A 17703-nucleotide genomic window follows, 5' to 3' on the forward strand; every position below is an offset into this window, starting at 1 on the left:
TGCTGAGGAAAGGTGCAAGGGTGGACCAACCAAGGGGAGGGAGACATCATTTCTTCCCCATTCAGCCTGCAGAGGTGCACTGGAGACACTACAGGATACTGGGGTGCAGGGGCGTCACGAGCGGGCCTTCCTGAACATCTTCAGCTGTCAGCAGGAGAGGGTGGGTGACAGGCCTGCTGGTTTCCAGGCTGTAAGGATGCTCCCCTGTTGAAGTCGGAACTGGCCCCCGCCCCCTTCCTGAAGGGCGGAGTAGCCTACCCACTGCTTAGTTACCAACATGGAACCTTCTTACCTCACAGGGGGGCCTATGCCAGGAAGGCAGAGATACGAAGCAGCAAGTCTCCCCTGGAACGGAACAGGCTCCTGAAGTCGCTGTGAGGTGGACACACGGGGCGGAAACGCGGAAGCACAACCTTTTATCTGTAATTGGTCAGCTCGCTCACCAGCGCGCCCCCACCCGCGTCTAAGATGACTCTGGCCCTCAGGCTTCACATGTAACGTTGGTGAGGCAAATATGTAGGTGATTCTGACTCTTGAGGAGCACGCCTTTCTCAGCAAGGCTGTTGTCTGCTCTGCAGGGCTCATTCCTTGCTTCGTTTTGAGACGGCTGTGCATCTGGAAGAAGGGATGTAGTCCGTGCATCTCTTCGAGTGCCCGCCGTCTGTCCCCACCTCCGCCCCACAGCCCGGCTCCGGGGCCCCTGCTTCTGTCCATCCCGGGCACTTCTCCAGGGGGGCGACTGCCTTGTTCGCTTTGTTGGGGGCTGGGATCCTATTCCACCTCTCAGAATTGTGCCATGTATAGGGGGAGTGGACTGTAGGTTGAACTGGGAACTCTTGATCTTTCTGCCTGAACAGGGCTTGCCTGTCATCCCTGAGGCTGCCCTGCAAATTGTGGGGCCCCAAGGAAAGCCTCATCCTAGGCAGATGGGGACCCAGGCACCTCTCCTCTGCCGACAGGCTGCCTCTGGGTCCCCGCTCCCCCAGCCCAGGAAGGAACCTTTCAGTCCTGTGGTCCAGGAAATGCCCCAAGTCACACCCAATTCCGAATCCTCCCAATTCTCTAGCTTTTGGTTAGCAAAACAAATAAAAGTAAAAATACTGCCTTTTCTCCTTGAGTCTGCCAGGCTTTCCTACACACACACACACACACACACACACACATAACTTCTCTGGGTTTGCAAATGAAAGCTTTGGTTTTAATAACTAATCTTTTTTTGTCTCTGAAATGGGCTTTCTGAGCCAACTTTGGCATCCAAACCTGAGGACTGAGTTCTTTATTCTTCCCTGGACTCCCCTCCACCCCAAGCAATGAAAGCCTCAGAGCATCAGTGGGAGGGAAGTTGGCAGGAGGGGGCGTGAGAGTCACTGGGAATGAAAATATATTGGATAATAATTCAAATGATGGCGCCAGAGCACTCCCTGGGCCCATGAAGGCCTGCACTGGCCCCTGCAAACATCCCTATTTGAATTCTTCCTCCCCTTTCTCCCCTTTCTCCTCTTCCTTCCTCTCTTCCTCTGTTCTGAGTTCCTTGAGTTATTATAGCTCTGGCAGCAGGACCAATGTGATTGAGCATAATAAATAAAATCAAATGTATTTCATCTTTTCTGTCCAAAATTCAAAGAAATGGCAATTCTCAGAGAACCCATAATCATTTTCAAATTGTCAATAGCATCTGCAAGTTTCTCTCTCTTTTAAAAAAAAAATTTAAGCTAAAGCAAAAGTAAAAAGCAAGGGAGTTTGCACTTCCTATGAAATAATTTCTCTTACACATGGCTTTAGATGTCAAGCTTGGGAGAATATTATTGTGACTTTAATGGAGCCTATTGATGTTTAAAGCTAGTATATGGTAGTAGGAAAAGTGTGCATGCATTGAGAATTATTCTCTGGAACTCAGTAGATAGGCATGTTTAATGATGCAGCCAGAGGGAAGCTACATTTCAGCATGCTGACTGCCATTTCCAATGTACACAGGTCTGCCTGTATTGAAACTCTCTCCACCAACAGCCAGGGAAAAGCACTGCAAATCTGAGAAGCAAACTGTAAAAATTCAAGCAGTTGGCTAGAGCCCCAGAAGGCTCATGGGAGAGACCTCAGAAACCAGGGCTGGGAATGATCATCTAAAGAAATCTGGCTGCTTCTGAATAGCATATTCCATTTGGATTTTTTTTTACTGACCAAGTTCATATGGACATAATTAAGATTCTAGAAGTTAGTGTTAGATTTTCATGTTGAGATTACTTATCTTGATTCATCTTTTAATTGTTCTCATCCCAAATGCTTTATACATCCACCTGACTCTTTTTTAAACTTAATTTTGATGGTGGTTGGCATTGTTATTGTTTTCATTAGAAGCCTAACCTCTGTTAGGCTACATACTATTCCTTGTATGTAGTTCATAGATATTCTTTCACAGAATATACTGGTCTGAGGCTCTGGGGTGCAGGTCAAGTTCTAGTCCTTGATTTGGTTGGTAATAACACAGGTTACATTCTGTGAAATTTTTAATTTGTCATTTTTCTGTTTGAATGTATTATTTCACTCAAATAGCTTACTTTGGAAATTCAGAGAAATGGAGACATATCTATAAACTCTCTTTTATGTGCTTTGTCCATTAGAACCCATTTTATTATTAATTTTGAACGTAGGAATGTCTCAGGGCAATTGGTGAAAGTGCCTGAAAGTGAAAGTGAAGTCACCCAGTCGTGTCCGACTCTGTGACCCCATGGACTGTAGCCCACCAGGCTCCTCCATCCATGGGATTCTCCAGGCAAGAGTACTGGAGTGGGCTGCCATTTCCTTCTCCAGGGGATCTTCCCGACCCAGGGGTTGAACCCCAGTCTCTTGCTTTGCAGGCAGATTCTTTACAATCTGAGCCACCAGGGCCTAGGTGTATGAAATTTGTGAGATAAAAGGAATTTTAAAATATTACAACTCATCCCCTTCATTTTGCCAGTGAATAGGAGGGAAACCAGAGAGTCAAGAAACTTAACCAAGAAATCCTGACCCACAAGTGGAAGAGACAGAATTTGGATCCAGAGCTATATTTCCAATTATGCCATTTGCATAGTAACATATGGACTCTGTACTAGAAATATCAGTCTATCCTTTATTGAATACTAAACATTATATATACATCTCATTTAATCCATAAAACACTCTTGTTTGGAGATGGAATTTTTATTCCCATTTTTCAGATCAAGAAACTGAGGCTTCTCTAGATAAGTGACTTAGCCAAGGTCACACAGTGAATGTTGAATTTGAATTTGTCTGTCAGTATATCTCTCTTTTTTGTGTGTATATTATTAGCATGAGCATGCTGTCTACTTAAACAAGGCTTTTACCAACCACAGTATGTCTAATTATGACATGAAGCCAGTGAGCACAGGCGCTACTAGAAAGGATTCATTCAGTGAACAAAGACCTCTTCAGCCATTGAGTGGCAATGAAAAGTGTCTTAGTGAAGTAAAAATAAACTGGGCTTGGCCACCCACCCTACTGACATGTCCTGTAACCACATCAGTTTAGGGAAGCCATTGTTGGCCTCAGGGATGCCAGCCACAGACTTGTACAAAAGCCAGACACCTTCACTCCAGAGTTAGGAGCTGAGTCTAGCCCAGAGCTCTGTGAAACAAGTACTTTCTGGATGGCTTTGTCATTGCTCGGATGATGGCGTGTCCGCTAAATGCTATCATTAACTGAGCTATAATTGCTGGAAGTAATTTTCTTTCAGCATCAGGGACCACAGAGTACTTGTTCTGTGCCTGTTATGAGTCAACATTGGAGAGAAATTCATTTGCTCAAGGAAAGTTATTAAAATGCTCTAATTCAATATTTGTGTGAGAAATCATAAAATTGATAAATTGCAGGTGAGCAAGATCAGTGAGCTCTTTTGTTTCTTCCTCCAGGGACCCACTGCAAATTTCCTGTGTTTACTGTGCTACAGCTTCTTAGATGAATGATTTGTCTATTTGAGCGTGGGATTAAAGACACATGTTCTTGGCAGAAAAGCCAAATGCAGCTGAAAGATCTCCTAGCCCGCTAGAATGTCACCATTCGTAGTGCTATAAATACCATCAGTGAGTGTATTTTATCCAAAAGTGACCACAGCCCTATTTAGTATAGGGCAGGCTTGATTTGTCAACAATAAATAGATTATTCTAGGAGCTACTGACTCTAGATATGATCATACCCCTAACCGGTCCCATCACTCAGAGTTTAACAGTTTATCAGAGGGCCAAAAATAAGTGCACATATCATTTTATCTTTTTTTGATATTCACATTGAAATGCACCATAATTTTTCTCATGTTCCTTTGAAAGTCTTTCTATGGTGTTTTTCTTAGGGGAGGAGTGGTCTTCTGCTTGTTTTTTCCTGCTTTTCAGCCCCTTAAAGGAACTGTCCAGTGTGCAAACCTTCTTGGCTTTCAGGCACATACTTTCTCTTTCCGTGATCTCATCCAGCACTTTTCAAATTTCAGTGCATGCAAAATCTGCAAAGTTTGCTAAAATACGTCTCAGAGATTCTGACTCAGTGGACCTGAGTACAGCTTAAGAAAGTGCATTTCTGGAGAGGGGCAAGAGATAAATTACGAGTTTGGGGCTAATATATATATACTAGTATATGTAAGATAAAATAAGTAAACAACAAGGACCTACTGTAAAGCACACGGAACTATACTCAATATCTTGTAACTTATAATGGAAAGTAGTCTGAAAAAGGAGACCTCTGTGTGTGTGTGTGTGTGTGTGTGTGTGTGTGTGTATGTATGTATATTTATACATGGACATATAACTGAATCACTTTGCTACATACCTAAAACTAACACCACACTGTAAATCAACTATATTTCAATAAAAGAGAGAAAAAGTACACTTCTTCTATTCTTCCAGATGCTGCTTCTGGTCTGTTGGCCGTTCTTGAAGTCACCCTGCACTGGGACTCTTTGATCACATCTAGGCAACAATACCCAGTTCGAGGCCTTTCCCAAGAGCTTGACACTGATTTTTCAAACTCCCTTCTGGAGGGTTCTCCTGAATACACCTGCCAGAGTCTCCTGTGTAGACTGCTTGCAGCATGGCCACCCCATCTTCTTCCCTTCCTGTGTCTACTAACAGTGCATTTATCCCAGGCAGCCAAGCTGGAGGCTCAGTGGCCACTTGCTCTCGTCTCTCATCCTTTGGCTTCTGTTCCATCGGGTACCAAATCCAGCAGAACCTATCTGCTTAGTGACCCTCGTGGCCACACCATGGCACATACACCTGTAGCTCTTACCTGCCCTGCTTGTACTCCCCCACTTAGCTACACCCTTACCGAGCACACCACTGCCTCTGTGTCTTTAAAAGTGCTTTCTGCTCAGGTTGTAGCCACTGTTTCCTTCTTTTCCACCTGTGGCATGGCTACAGTTGGCGGGTCATGGATGGATGGAGAGCAGGGTTCTATTATTTTAGAGACGATGATCATTCAGATTAGGGAGACCTAAGACAAACTAATTTAATTTAGATAGATAGTTCTTGGGGTAAGTTGGGGTAAGAATCTATTTCTTCTTCTATTTTTCTCAGCTCAACCCACCTGCTTCTGAGGTCCTCACGTCACTCACACTGACTGACCGAAGATGCAACCATATCTTTCTTGGTGACCTTGAAAGAGTGAAAAGTGAACGTGAAGTCACTCAGTCATGTCTGACTCTTTGCGACCCTGTGGACTGTAGCCTACCAGGCTCTTCCATCCATTAAATTTTCCAGGCAAGAGTACTGGAGTGGGGTGCCATTTCCTTCTCTTGGTGACCTGAGTTTTCCTCATATTGTCCCTTTTGCTGCCCTTCCACCTTGAGTAATGTGTTATTCTTAATAATTATGGTCACCCTATCTTCCAAGCAAAAAGAAAACTTTTTAAAAAAAGATTTTCTGATGTGGACTATTTTTAGTCTTTACTGAATTTGTTACAATATTCCTTCTGTTTTATGTTTTGGTTCTGTGGCCCTGAGGTATGTGGGATCCTGGCTCCCCGACCAGGGATGAAACTCTCACTGCCTGCATTGGAAGACAAAGCTTTCACCACTGGACTGCCACAGAAGTCCCCAAGTAAACTTCCTTACCTCTAATAGGAAGTCTATTTGGGGGACACTTTTTCAGTTTATGAGAAACTTAGGTCAGAGTACCTGAACTGGAAACTGACCCATAGATTCAAGGTAGCTCTAAACATTCATGAATATTTCAGATTTTCACAGCCTTTCCTTATAGGGCATGACAGATTTTTGAAATGTTTGTTGAAAGTCTTGCAAAAAACATATTATTCATTTCTGTGCCTTTCAACACAAAAACCCAGAACTAAACTTGTTTTTTCTTGATGATTCACAACTGCCGTAACAAATACCACTTTCTGTATCCTGCTGTGTTTTTCTCTTTTCTCTGGTTTCTGGTTATGACTTTATAGGTAGCTAGCCTCCTGCAGCTCTCTTCCCTTAACAAAGTGCTGATTTTAATCTGCAGAGGCTGGTAAATTAGATAACCAAGGAAGGAACAAGCCTATGCAATATATGTCAATAGGCTCAGGGTGAACTGAGGACCCAGCTGTTAAATCATGACTTTCAGTATTTGTACTTTATCATAGTTGTTTCAACAACCCAGAGTGACTCCATCTTTACTTATTTTCCCCTCTTTCCTGCCTCTCTGTCTTTAATTCATTTCGTCTTTCATCCCTCCCTTCTTCCCTGCCTCCATCCTTCCTTCCCCTGCTTTCCTCGTTTCCTCTCTCTCTCAACTTCTCCCTTTTTGTAAACTGACTTTGGGTTGCTCACTGTACCTTCTGGTTTCCAAATAGCTGAGATTTCAGGTGGAAGACTGACCTTCAGATGAGTACAACTCAGTTACATTTTTACTCTTTCACTCTTGTAACATGTCTTCATTTCTAATAAATGCACTTATGTTTAAGGTTAAGATGCTCACTATAATGTATTGCCATGATTTAAAATCTATAGCATGAAAATTTGGGCAAGAATTTAAAGCTCCCATTTGATATGTGGGCTCCATTTGTATATTTTATTACTTGCAAAATTTAAATTGAAATTTTAAATCATTTTGCATAATGAAGGTTTAGAGTCTAAACCTTCTAAAATGGTCTAAAAATGGCCTTTACTCTAGTGGTATAAATCGTCTTAATTAAAAAAGATTTTGAATTTAATTGGGAAAGAGAAAGGAGAGTTATTATAAATTGGATTAAAATGATAGTGTTAACTACCAATCTTTATTGCTGTTTACATTCTGTATTGACAAACTTAACATGCTAAGGGCTAAAAATTGATTTGTCCAGCCTCATTTCCATTACAGTTAAAGTCATTATGTGAAACAGCGGCAACTTTCACAAGGGAGAAAAAAAAAATGTATCTATCCTCACAATTAACTAGGAAATTGGCATTTTGGCATTTCCGACTATTGGGCTCTTACTGTATAGAATATAATTGTTAAAGATGTGACATTCTGAAATGGCAGCTCCCAACTATGTAGTTGCTTTTCTATACTCTGATAGTAAGGTTAGATGCACACCTTGCACTATGGAACAGAAGTGTAATTGTAGATTTTTCCTTTTTAGCTAATCAGTTAATATATATCTGCAAAAGAAGGTACTATGGTATATGAAATTATAAGAAAGATACATTCCCTGTAAGTGAGGACCTTCCATTTTGCTGGAAAGACAATACAAATGAATAAATGAGGAATTTGTTATTTTATGACAAATAAATAAATGAATAAATAACAAATGAGGAAGGCACATTTTGTGCTTAAAGCCAGCACATAAGGAGTTCTTTCAGGAGTGAAATGGCCTGCACAGATTTTAAGTAGATAAAAAGATGAAAAAGAGATCCATGTGGGCTGGAGTTGGGGAGAAGTTTTCCTGGAGGAAATAGAACTCCATTTTAACCTTGAGTGCTTTCTAGAAAAATGTGGAACAATAAGGCAGAGATGTTAAAAAAAAAAAAAAAAAAAAAAAAAGGCAGAGATGTTTCACCAGAGTCCTGCCCGAGATGGAGGTTCCCTGGGATGCATGAAGTCAGAGAAGGGTTAGTAGAAAAAGAGATCTTTTAGGGTGCTGAAGAAAATGACCATGCAGCACCATCCCTGTGACTTGAGAAGCTAGTGTTTACAGAGAGATACGTGACTTGAGAAGCTGATGTTTAGAGTGTAGATACTTGGAGTCAGTGGGAGGGAAGAGGGCTAGATGGATACTGATAGCCCTTCTGATGGGCAGCTAGAGACTTTTCAGGGAAGCAGATGTACTTTTGAACGGTGGCATTGGAGAAGACTTTTGAGAGTCCCTTGGACTGCAAGGAGATCAAACTAGTCAATCCTAAAGGAAATCAAACTGAATATTCGTTGGAAGGACTGATGCTGAAGCTGAAGCTCCAATATTTTGACCACCTGATGTGAAAAGTTGACTCACTGGAAAAGACCCTGATGCTGGGGAAGATTGAAGACAGGAGGAGAAGGGGATGACAGAGGATGAGATGACAACACTGACTTAATGGACATGAGTTTGAGCAAACTCAGGGAGACAGTGACGGACCAGGAAGCCTGGCGAAGTGCAGTTCATGGAGTCACAAAGAGTCTGACATGACTGAGCCACTCAACAAGATGTTCTTCGGCTGGGATCCCTAGAAGCTGAGCTGAGACAAGGATTATGTGACAGGTGACTTGTTGAGGGAGAAAGAACAATGGGAGAAAGGAAGGATAGGGCAAGAGAAGTCATTGATACAGGCTTTCCGTGAAGACTGAGCCTCAGCTGACCCAAGGGGAGTTCCAGAAAGTGAACAGCCCATAAGGGCTGTTCTGCCTGAAGAATCTTCTGGATTCTGTGTCATTAGCCAGCGGTGGGTTGCCCCAGGGTCAGAAGGGAGCGGGTACAACCTCTCAGGTATTTTCGGGCAGGTGGCTTCTGGCTGGTGCCGGCCAGTCTCTGCCAAAGGGGGCAGGTGTGAGTCACCGGCAGCCAACAGTGCCACAGCTGGGGAGGGGCATGCCCGCTCAGGAAACAGAGGCACCAAGGGATCTGCCACGTGGATCTTGTTGTTGTTAAGTCACTCAGTGTTGTCCGACTCTGCAACTCCATAGACTGCAGCACACCAGGGTCCCCTGTCCTTCACTATCTCCCAGAGTTTGCTCTGAGAAACTCATGTCCACTGAGTCGATGATGCCATCTTACTCAAATAAAATGCTCTCTATCAAGCTCCCTCCTCCCGGTTGGTCACATAATGTCACAAAGCAACTCTCTGAGGCATCCTTAATTAGAACATAAAAACTGTCTAACAGTCCCTCCCATACTCCCTACTGATCTACAGCTGTTACCTTCCCTTTGCACCTCATTTTGCCAGATTCACAGTCTGATCTAAATATTAGGTACAATGGCAAAAATGTTTATATCTGTTTAAACCAGTTTCTAGAGGGAAGGTAGGGGCTGCCTCTGGGGGATAAATTGTCTCAACCATCCCATAAGTGATAGTACTGGATACTGGACAAAAATCACTGTCTTCTTGCCTGTACAGACTGATGGACATGTAGAGGACCACTCTGCATGTAGGAAGACATGTCTGCCTTGTTCTCAGTGATACCATGTGCAAGACACTCTAGTATCATCCAGACCCAAGACAAGAAAGACCCACTCACCTAGATTTTTAATATTTGGAGAAGTCGGAGGAAGCAAATTTCTAGCCGGGTCATTTTGACTCTGGCTGCATGTTAGAAACCCGAGAAACTTAAATAGAATAAAATAAAAGGATATCTAGGTGGATTAAACAGAATCTCAGCATAAAGAGAAGTCATTGGTATATTTTAAAACTCTCGGGAGGCTCTAATGTACAGCCAGGAACTAGTCTTCATCAGAGAGTTATTACTACTCAACAGTCCACTTAAAGCTCAGTGGACTAAAACAAGACTTTTGTTACTAGACCTTCTGAGTCTGAGGATCAGCTGGATGGTATTTCTGATACAGGCTGGGCTTACTCATGCATCTGGGGGCCAGCTGTGTCTTGAAGTGGTTCTGATAATCTTGGCCAGATTCTCACGTGGCTGAGGGTCTGCAGGCTGCTGACGGATCTAAGGGAGCCAAGGCTGAATGGTTGAGCTCTGCTCCACGGGGTTTCTCCCCCTCTGGTGTGTTCAGATCATGGCTTGACAGAGATCCAAGAAACAGAGCAGAAACACAAATCTCTCAAGTTCCAGGCTCAGAACTAATAGCACTTCATGCTAACACATTCTGTTGGCCAACACGAGTCACAGAGCTGGCCTGGAGTCAGAGCAGGAGACCCAAAGGTTCGAGGGCCATGCATGCTTCCTTGTAAGGAAGCCAATAATTGAGGCCAAGGGTGCACTGGATGTATTAATTAGATCGAACCCATAACTTTATGGGAGGACAACTGATTTGTCAAAGTGGTTAATTTAAGAGTTTGATATTTCATCACAGATCTGTCCATTGCCCACCCCCCCCCATCTCATTCTACACCTCTTCATTATAGTATTTGAAGTTTGGCCTATAGCCATGGCATATATATATTTACATAAAATATGTACCTATCTCTACTTTTAAATGTCTAATTCACTTCTATTATATTTGTGCTCTGAATTTGAATTTCAGGCAGTAGATCCACAAATAGATGGACAAGTGAAAGCACATACTTGAAATCTATTTACTAAAGTATTAGCTGTGGAGTATTAATTATGAAGTATGAATATCTGGGGTATGTTCTAAGAAAGTGGACATTTGATCTCTTATGTTTTGACAATCCATTCTAATTACTGTAGCTTTGTGGGTGTCCTTACCTGAAGAGGTGTTGCTCTGAAGAGGATGGAAAGATAATGGAAGAGTAATTTCCTGTATACCTTCAACCAGGATAGAAACACAGTGAAGTAGATTATACACCTGCAGAAGACCTGTCATTCACTCCCCAGCCAGTTTTCAAAGTGCATATTAAAGAAGTTGTTTTCTCTTTGGGTTTTTCTAAGACTGGTGCCTTCACCATCTGGCCTGACATTTTTCACTTAGTTTTACTTTCTCTGATCTAGAATCTGGCTGGACTAGAATCATCCTTGGCCCATTAATCACACTCATGTTGTTCTTGTCTCTTCTTTCACCTCCCTGGCATGCCATCCACTTCCTCTTCTCCCTGATCTTTTGAATCCTACCATATTCTCAAGAAACTACTCTAAACTGTCCTTGGGGGGGTCTCCTAAAACTGTTTTGGCTACATGAATACTTCCATCCTTTGAACAGCCATAAAACTTATTATCTGAACCCACTGACACCATTCTGTCTTGAATAGCTGTCTGACTTTTTAAAGTATCTAAGCTGGCCCAGCTGATTGACTGTGAATCTGGTGTGTCAAGGCAGGTTGACCATTTTGACTGCCCAGCTATCGCTGGACACAGTCATAGAAGTGTCAACTCCACAAGACCAGGGGTTCCATCTGCTTTGCTCATTCCTGTATCCACCTCACTGAGCACATAGAAGATGCTCAACCACATCTACTGAATGAATGAGGAAGAATGGGCAGTCAATAAATACTTAATAAACTGGTATTCCAGCAATAAGAAACAACAAAAAAATTAACATTTTGAGTGTGTCAGGAATCCAATGTCTGTCCACTTTTCTATTACAAATGATGCCCTATCATGGGAAGGCACTGGGGAGTTGAGCATAAACAAGACCTAACTCTGCCATCAAAGATCTCACAGCCTTAAGTGGGGAGGGCACCATTATGTGTTGCCTTTTGTATACCAGGTGCTGATGCTGCATGATGTTGGGGTAACTGGCTTCTGCTATCAGCAACTGCAGTAATGTTAAAGGGCCCAAACCCTAGGACTTAAACTGTATGAGTATTGACCTCCAAACAGCTAAGGACCTTAACTAAGGCATATGTCTGTTCTGGGACTCAGGATTCTCACCTGTGAAATGAGGAGGACATCTGGAAGGGACCCTCTAGTTCTCACTTTCTTTGACTGATTGTCTTAAGAAAGGCTTTAACATCCCTCTGATGAAATGATATGACCTCAAATTTATGGGAACAAATCCCAAGCTGAAATGTGTGTCATCATTCTTCTAATTGTCTGGCATGCCTTTCAGAGGCAGCACAACCTTCCTTCATGTCAGTGTGGTTGAGAATATTAAGGTTCTCAAGGCAACTCTCTAAGACATTTATCCAAAATACTATTCAGCATCTCACAAACTACCATTGGATGAATTGGTTAACACGAAATAAAATGACAAGAACAGAAGTTATTTCTTCCTGACTAGCCTAATCTTAAGGGTGTTTTTGTTGAATCTTGTTGCTCATCCACCTACCCAAATGTTCCCTTTGAATCTGCCCAGGAACAGAATGTAATTTGTGGAAATTGAACACTCTTAGCAGTTGCCTCAAACTCTACAACTCAGTAGAAGAGAGTTTATGTTGGCTCATTCTGGACCTCAATAAAGAATCCTCAGCATTGTCCCAGGCTCGGCCAGCCAGGATCCTAGCCCCTGTGTGACTCAGGAACAGTAGGCACTCTGCCTCCAGACTCATTGTGGCTGTCATCATCCCAGGGTCTCACCTGCCCCATTTTGGGGAGGCTGGTCAATTTTACAAACTTACCAAACTGAGAAAACTTATAAAGTCAGCCCCAAAGACAGCACATACTGCACCTCACATGGGTGCATTAACCTGCCAAAGATGTCAGCAAGGATGGATTCTTTTATGAAACTAACACAATATTGTAAATCAATTATACTTCAGTTTTTTAAAAGAAGGATGGTTTCTTTCAGTGTTCATTTTTATGAGCCTTTCAGCATTGAAAAATACTCTGTTGCTGGGACTGCACTTACCTGCCCTCCCACATGATGAAGCAAATGTCTCCATGCCACGTGGGCCATTCTGCAGTCCCCCAAAGTCAGCCGACGGAGAGGCTTATTGAGCCAGAGGGAGAACAACCTCCAGAAGCCACAGTGGGAAGCACCCTTTGTCTCAGCCCGTTTGGACATCTATGGGTCTAAATTGGCTAAAACATAAATGGGTTTTGAAGTTGAAGTCTCCCAGTGACACGGAGGGTTGGTGCTTACCATAGAGGCAACTATTGCAATTTTGTGACAGGAAACGGGAAGGTCAGATCCATCTCTGAGTGAATTTGTCACTGTGAGTGCAAAATATTGCCTGCAAAAGGAAGGCTTCTTTTCTTGGAAAGACTCTCCGTCTGAAACAAGGAGCAGTGTACCCACTGGATGTTGTCTTCTTGATGACATCGAGGACAGAGACAGTGACCAGCATCTGTGTGTCAGCCTGGTGGCGTTCCCGTTAGAGTGAAAGGCAATGTATTTGCCGTGGTGTGTTATAAAGCTCCCAAAGACAGGCCCATTCCCTCCCCTAACTGTATCCTAATCCACTGCCTACTTCACTTGTTTTGATCACCCAGCCCCCTGACTACCCCAAAACAGAATGGTTGAAAATGACAGCAATCATTCATTTTGCTCACAGTCCTGCGGTTTGCTCTGGGGTCCTTGGAGAAGGTTCAGCGCTGCTGTTCACAGCATCAGGTGAGGGGCTCAGCCCTGGGTCTGGAGAAGCTGCTTCCGCTCCTCATCCGGCTGTGCTGCCTGCTGGACGCTCAGCTTCCGTTGGCAGGGTTTCCGGTGGCCGGGCTTCCTCACAACATGGTGGCTGGAATTGTTTCCAGCATCCAAGAAAGAGAGCCCAGCAGAAGCTGTTCTGCCTTTTATGCCCAAGCCTGGAAGTTTCCTAGCATCACTTCTATCAGACAAGCCGTAAGCTACAAGTCAGGGCAATCACAAAAGCTCATTCAGGTTCAAGGGGAGGAGACACAGACTCTTAACAGAGGACAGAAATGGCAGGCTCTGGAAGTTCCTGCGGGAGGGGACTATCAAGGTGGTCATCTTTCGAATATCAGACCTGGGCTGTGGGGACCCTGTGTGCAATGGCTGCAAACAGCACCTCCTCGGTGGTGTATGTAGCCTGTTGCCTGTGCAGGCTGCCCTGAGGAACCTCGGAGATGGTTCTTTCCAGTGGACATTCATGACTGGCCTGCGACTGGCATGCTGTCTCCATTCTATCCTGGAGACGGGTTTGTGCAGTGCCTTTGGAAAGCCCCAGGGTCCACAGTGGTTGGTTAGTAATATCCATCCGCACCAAGCTGCCGAACAAGGAGCATGTGATTGAGTCCCTCTGCAGGGTCAAGTTCAAGTTCCCTGGCCCCCAGAAGAGCCACATTTCCAAGAAGTGGGGGTTTATTGAGTTTAACGTGAAAGAATTTGAAAACATGGTGGCAGAGTGGTTCATCCCGGATGACTGTGGAGTCATATACATCCCTAATCGTGGCCCCTCCGGACAAATGGCTGGCCCTGCATCCTCAGAGGCTTGGTGGTGTCCCTGCCTTACTGAGGACCACCAAGTCTGGGCTGTTCCTGCACCACGCCAGACGTGTTCAGTCTCAGCGCTTGGCGTTTGCTTTCTGTTTATTAATATAATGCTCTTCCCCTGGATGAGCAATGCCTCACTTCATCAACGACTTGGGTGCTTGACACAAATATTGTCTCCAATGCATGGTCTTCCCCGAGAGCCCTGTGCCAATGAAAACCCATGTCCTAATCCATCCCCTGCTTTCTTTTTCTCAACAGAACACAACACCATTTAAGTACTATATGTATGTTTTACTTATGTATTCTGTTTTGTACTGTTCCTCTCCTTAGATTTTAAACTTCCATTAAGGGAAGGGTTTCTGTCTGTTTTATTCATTGCTCTTTTTCCCAAACTGGAAGAGTGCCTGGCACATAGTGTGGACTCAGTAAATGTTTGTTTGAGTAAATTAGTGAACAACTACCCTCATAAAATGTAAGACAAGGCAGTAGTGATTATTTCTTCTCATTTTCTTTGGTCTCGAGTGCAGTGCCAGGAATATAGACACTTTATGATAATTTAATTAGTGAACAAATTAAATAAATATGGTATTTCTCAATTTGAAAAAATCAACAATAAACCAGCAGCCTTCATACATAGTCATTTACTCCCCTCTCCTCATCTACAAAGGAACAGTGCCAGCCAGTATTGATATTAAATTCTGTACTAACAGTGCTGCTCCTGCCTCCAATTAGAGCTAGGGAGTTATCAGAAGAGAAAGAGGAGAAATGGAGGAGTATGCCCAGGAGAATCGATAGGGCTCTGACAGTGAGCCTCTGAGCATTGGCCTGATCTTCCCTCTGTCGTTTGTCATCTGTAGGGATTGACCTATAGGTCGGGTAGAAGGTGGCTTTCCCCCAACCTGGTTCAGTGTTCACAATTCAGATAATAGATGTCTTAGGAAATGGGAAAAAAGCAAGAAGATACTTACTTCATGTATGATCAGGCAGTCGATCGGGCACTTTCGCTGTCTTTGAGGAATGACCTCTCATTTCACTGCCTTGTGCTTGTTAGTGCATTCTCTGGAGGTACTTAGAATAGTGACATTTCAAAATGAATTAGTAAAGGATGCTCTAAGTTGAATATATTCTTTTTTTTAATATATAAATGTATTTATTTTAATTGGGGGCTAATTACTTTAAATATTATATTTGTTTTGCCATACATTGACATGAATTCGCCATGGGTGTACATGTTTTCCCCATCCTGAACCCCCCTCCCACCTCCCTCCCCCTCCCATCCCTCAGGGTCATCCCAGTGCACCAGCCCCGAGCACTTGTCTTATGCATCGAACTTGGACTGGCGATCTGTTTCACATATGATAATATACATGTTTCAATGCCATTCTCTCAAACCATCCCACCCTTGCCTTCTCCCATAGAGTCCAAAAGACTGTTCTATACGTCTGTGTCTCTTTTGCTGTCTTGCATATCAGATTATCATTACTATCTTTCTAAATTCCATATATATGCATTAGTAAGCACAAGCTGGAATCAAGATTGCTGGGAGGAATATCAATAACCTCAGATATGCAGATGACACCACCCTTATGGCAGAAAGTGAAGAAGAACTAAAGAGCCTCTTGATGAAGGTGAAAGAGGACAGTGAAAAAGTTGGCTTAAAGCTCAACATTCAGAAAACTAAGATCATGGCATCTGGTCCCATCACTTCATGGCAAATAGATGGGGAGACAGTGGAAACAATGGCTAACTTTATTTTTCTTGGCTCCAAAATCACTGCAGATGGTGATTACAGCCATGAAGTTAAAAGACGCTTACTCCTTGGAAGGAAAGTTATGACCAACCTAGACAGCATATTAAAAAGCAGAGACATTACTTTGCCAACAAAGGTCCGTCTAGTCAAGACTATGGTTTTTCCAGTAGTCATGTATGGATATGACAGCTGGACTGAGAAGACAGCTGAGTGCCAAAGAATTGATGCTTTTGAAGTGTGGTGTTGGAGAAGACTCTTGAGAGTCCCTTGGACTGCAAGGAGATCCAACCAGTCCATCCTAAAGGAGATCAGTCCTGGGTGTTCATTGATAGGACTGATGTTGAAGGTGAAACTCCAATACTTTGGCCACCTAATGTGAAGAGCTGACTCATTTGAAAAGACCCTGATGCTGGGAAAGATTGAGGGTGGAGGAGAAGGGAACTACAGAGGTTGAGATGGTTGGATGGCATCACTAACTCGATGGACATGGGTTTGGGTGGACTTCGGGAGTTGGTGATGAACAGGGAGGCCTGGCGTGCTGTGGTTCATGGGGTTGCAGAGAGTTGGACACAACTGAGTGACTGAACTGAACTGAATATTATATTGATGTTTTTCTTTATGGCTTACTTCACTATGTATAATAGGCTCCAGTTTCATCCACCTCATTAGAATTGATTCAAATAATTTCACTCAAATAGTATTCACTAAAGAATACAAGTTGGTATTAGGCTGCAATACCCTGGACTCCATCATCTGGTATATTATTCCAGGAGTTCAAAAGGAGTCCGCTCTGAGATGGGTTGATGATGACATTTCAATGGATGTTGTGTTTATCATTTTTTCCTTCTCTGCCAAAGAAAAGGGAAGCAATAAATATGGCCCCAAAGAGCTCTGATTTGGTGGAGAAGATTGTGGTGGTGACCTAGATGTGTCCCCAGAGTCACACAGGGTCTCTGTCGCTCCCTCTTGAATCAGGATCTTGAATCTGGGAATGTACAGGAAAGAGGCAGAGAGGGCCCTGTCTTCCTTGTTGGGTGTTCACGAGGCAAAGGGGAGCCCAGGGCCTGCCAGGGTGGCTTTCTCCCCAAGCAGAGGTTATAAGAATGAAAGGGTCAAACATGCCTTGAGCTCCGTCTGAGACAAGGTAAGGAGAATACAAACTATTAATGTAATTTATGGGCAGGAGCACTTTGAATATAAATGAAGCAACCAATGGCCCCTTTGATTGGCATTTATATCTCATTTTATAGAGATCACATAGAGTAATGTTATAATTCTTGACAGTTTTGATTGTAAAATACATGGGACTTTAAGCTCCCTGGAAGAAAGCAAAGATGATTAATATTAATAGTGGACGACTAGATACACAACAGACATGAGTAATATGTTTTTTATTTATATAGCTATTGTTTTAACTCATTGGAAAACACTGTATACTTTATTGTCAGGAATGCAATCATAATAAGACACTGTATTATCTAGGTCACATAAAAGAAGACATTCAAGTTAATCTCTAAATCCTATTAATTTCTTTACTCACATTACAGAAAAAAAAAAAA

General features: G+C 43.1%; 1 pseudogene; it reads left to right on the plus strand.

Moving 5' to 3' along the window:
* The first annotated feature begins 13882 nt into the window (after positions 1 to 13882).
* On the plus strand, positions 13883 to 14033 carry LOC136162229 (small nucleolar RNA SNORA70; annotated as a pseudogene).
* The last annotated feature ends 3670 nt before the right edge of the window (positions 14034 to 17703 follow it).

Source organism: Muntiacus reevesi, chromosome 2 (genome assembly GCF_963930625.1).
Source record: "Muntiacus reevesi chromosome 2, mMunRee1.1, whole genome shotgun sequence".
Lineage (NCBI taxonomy): Eukaryota > Metazoa > Chordata > Mammalia > Artiodactyla > Cervidae > Muntiacus > Muntiacus reevesi.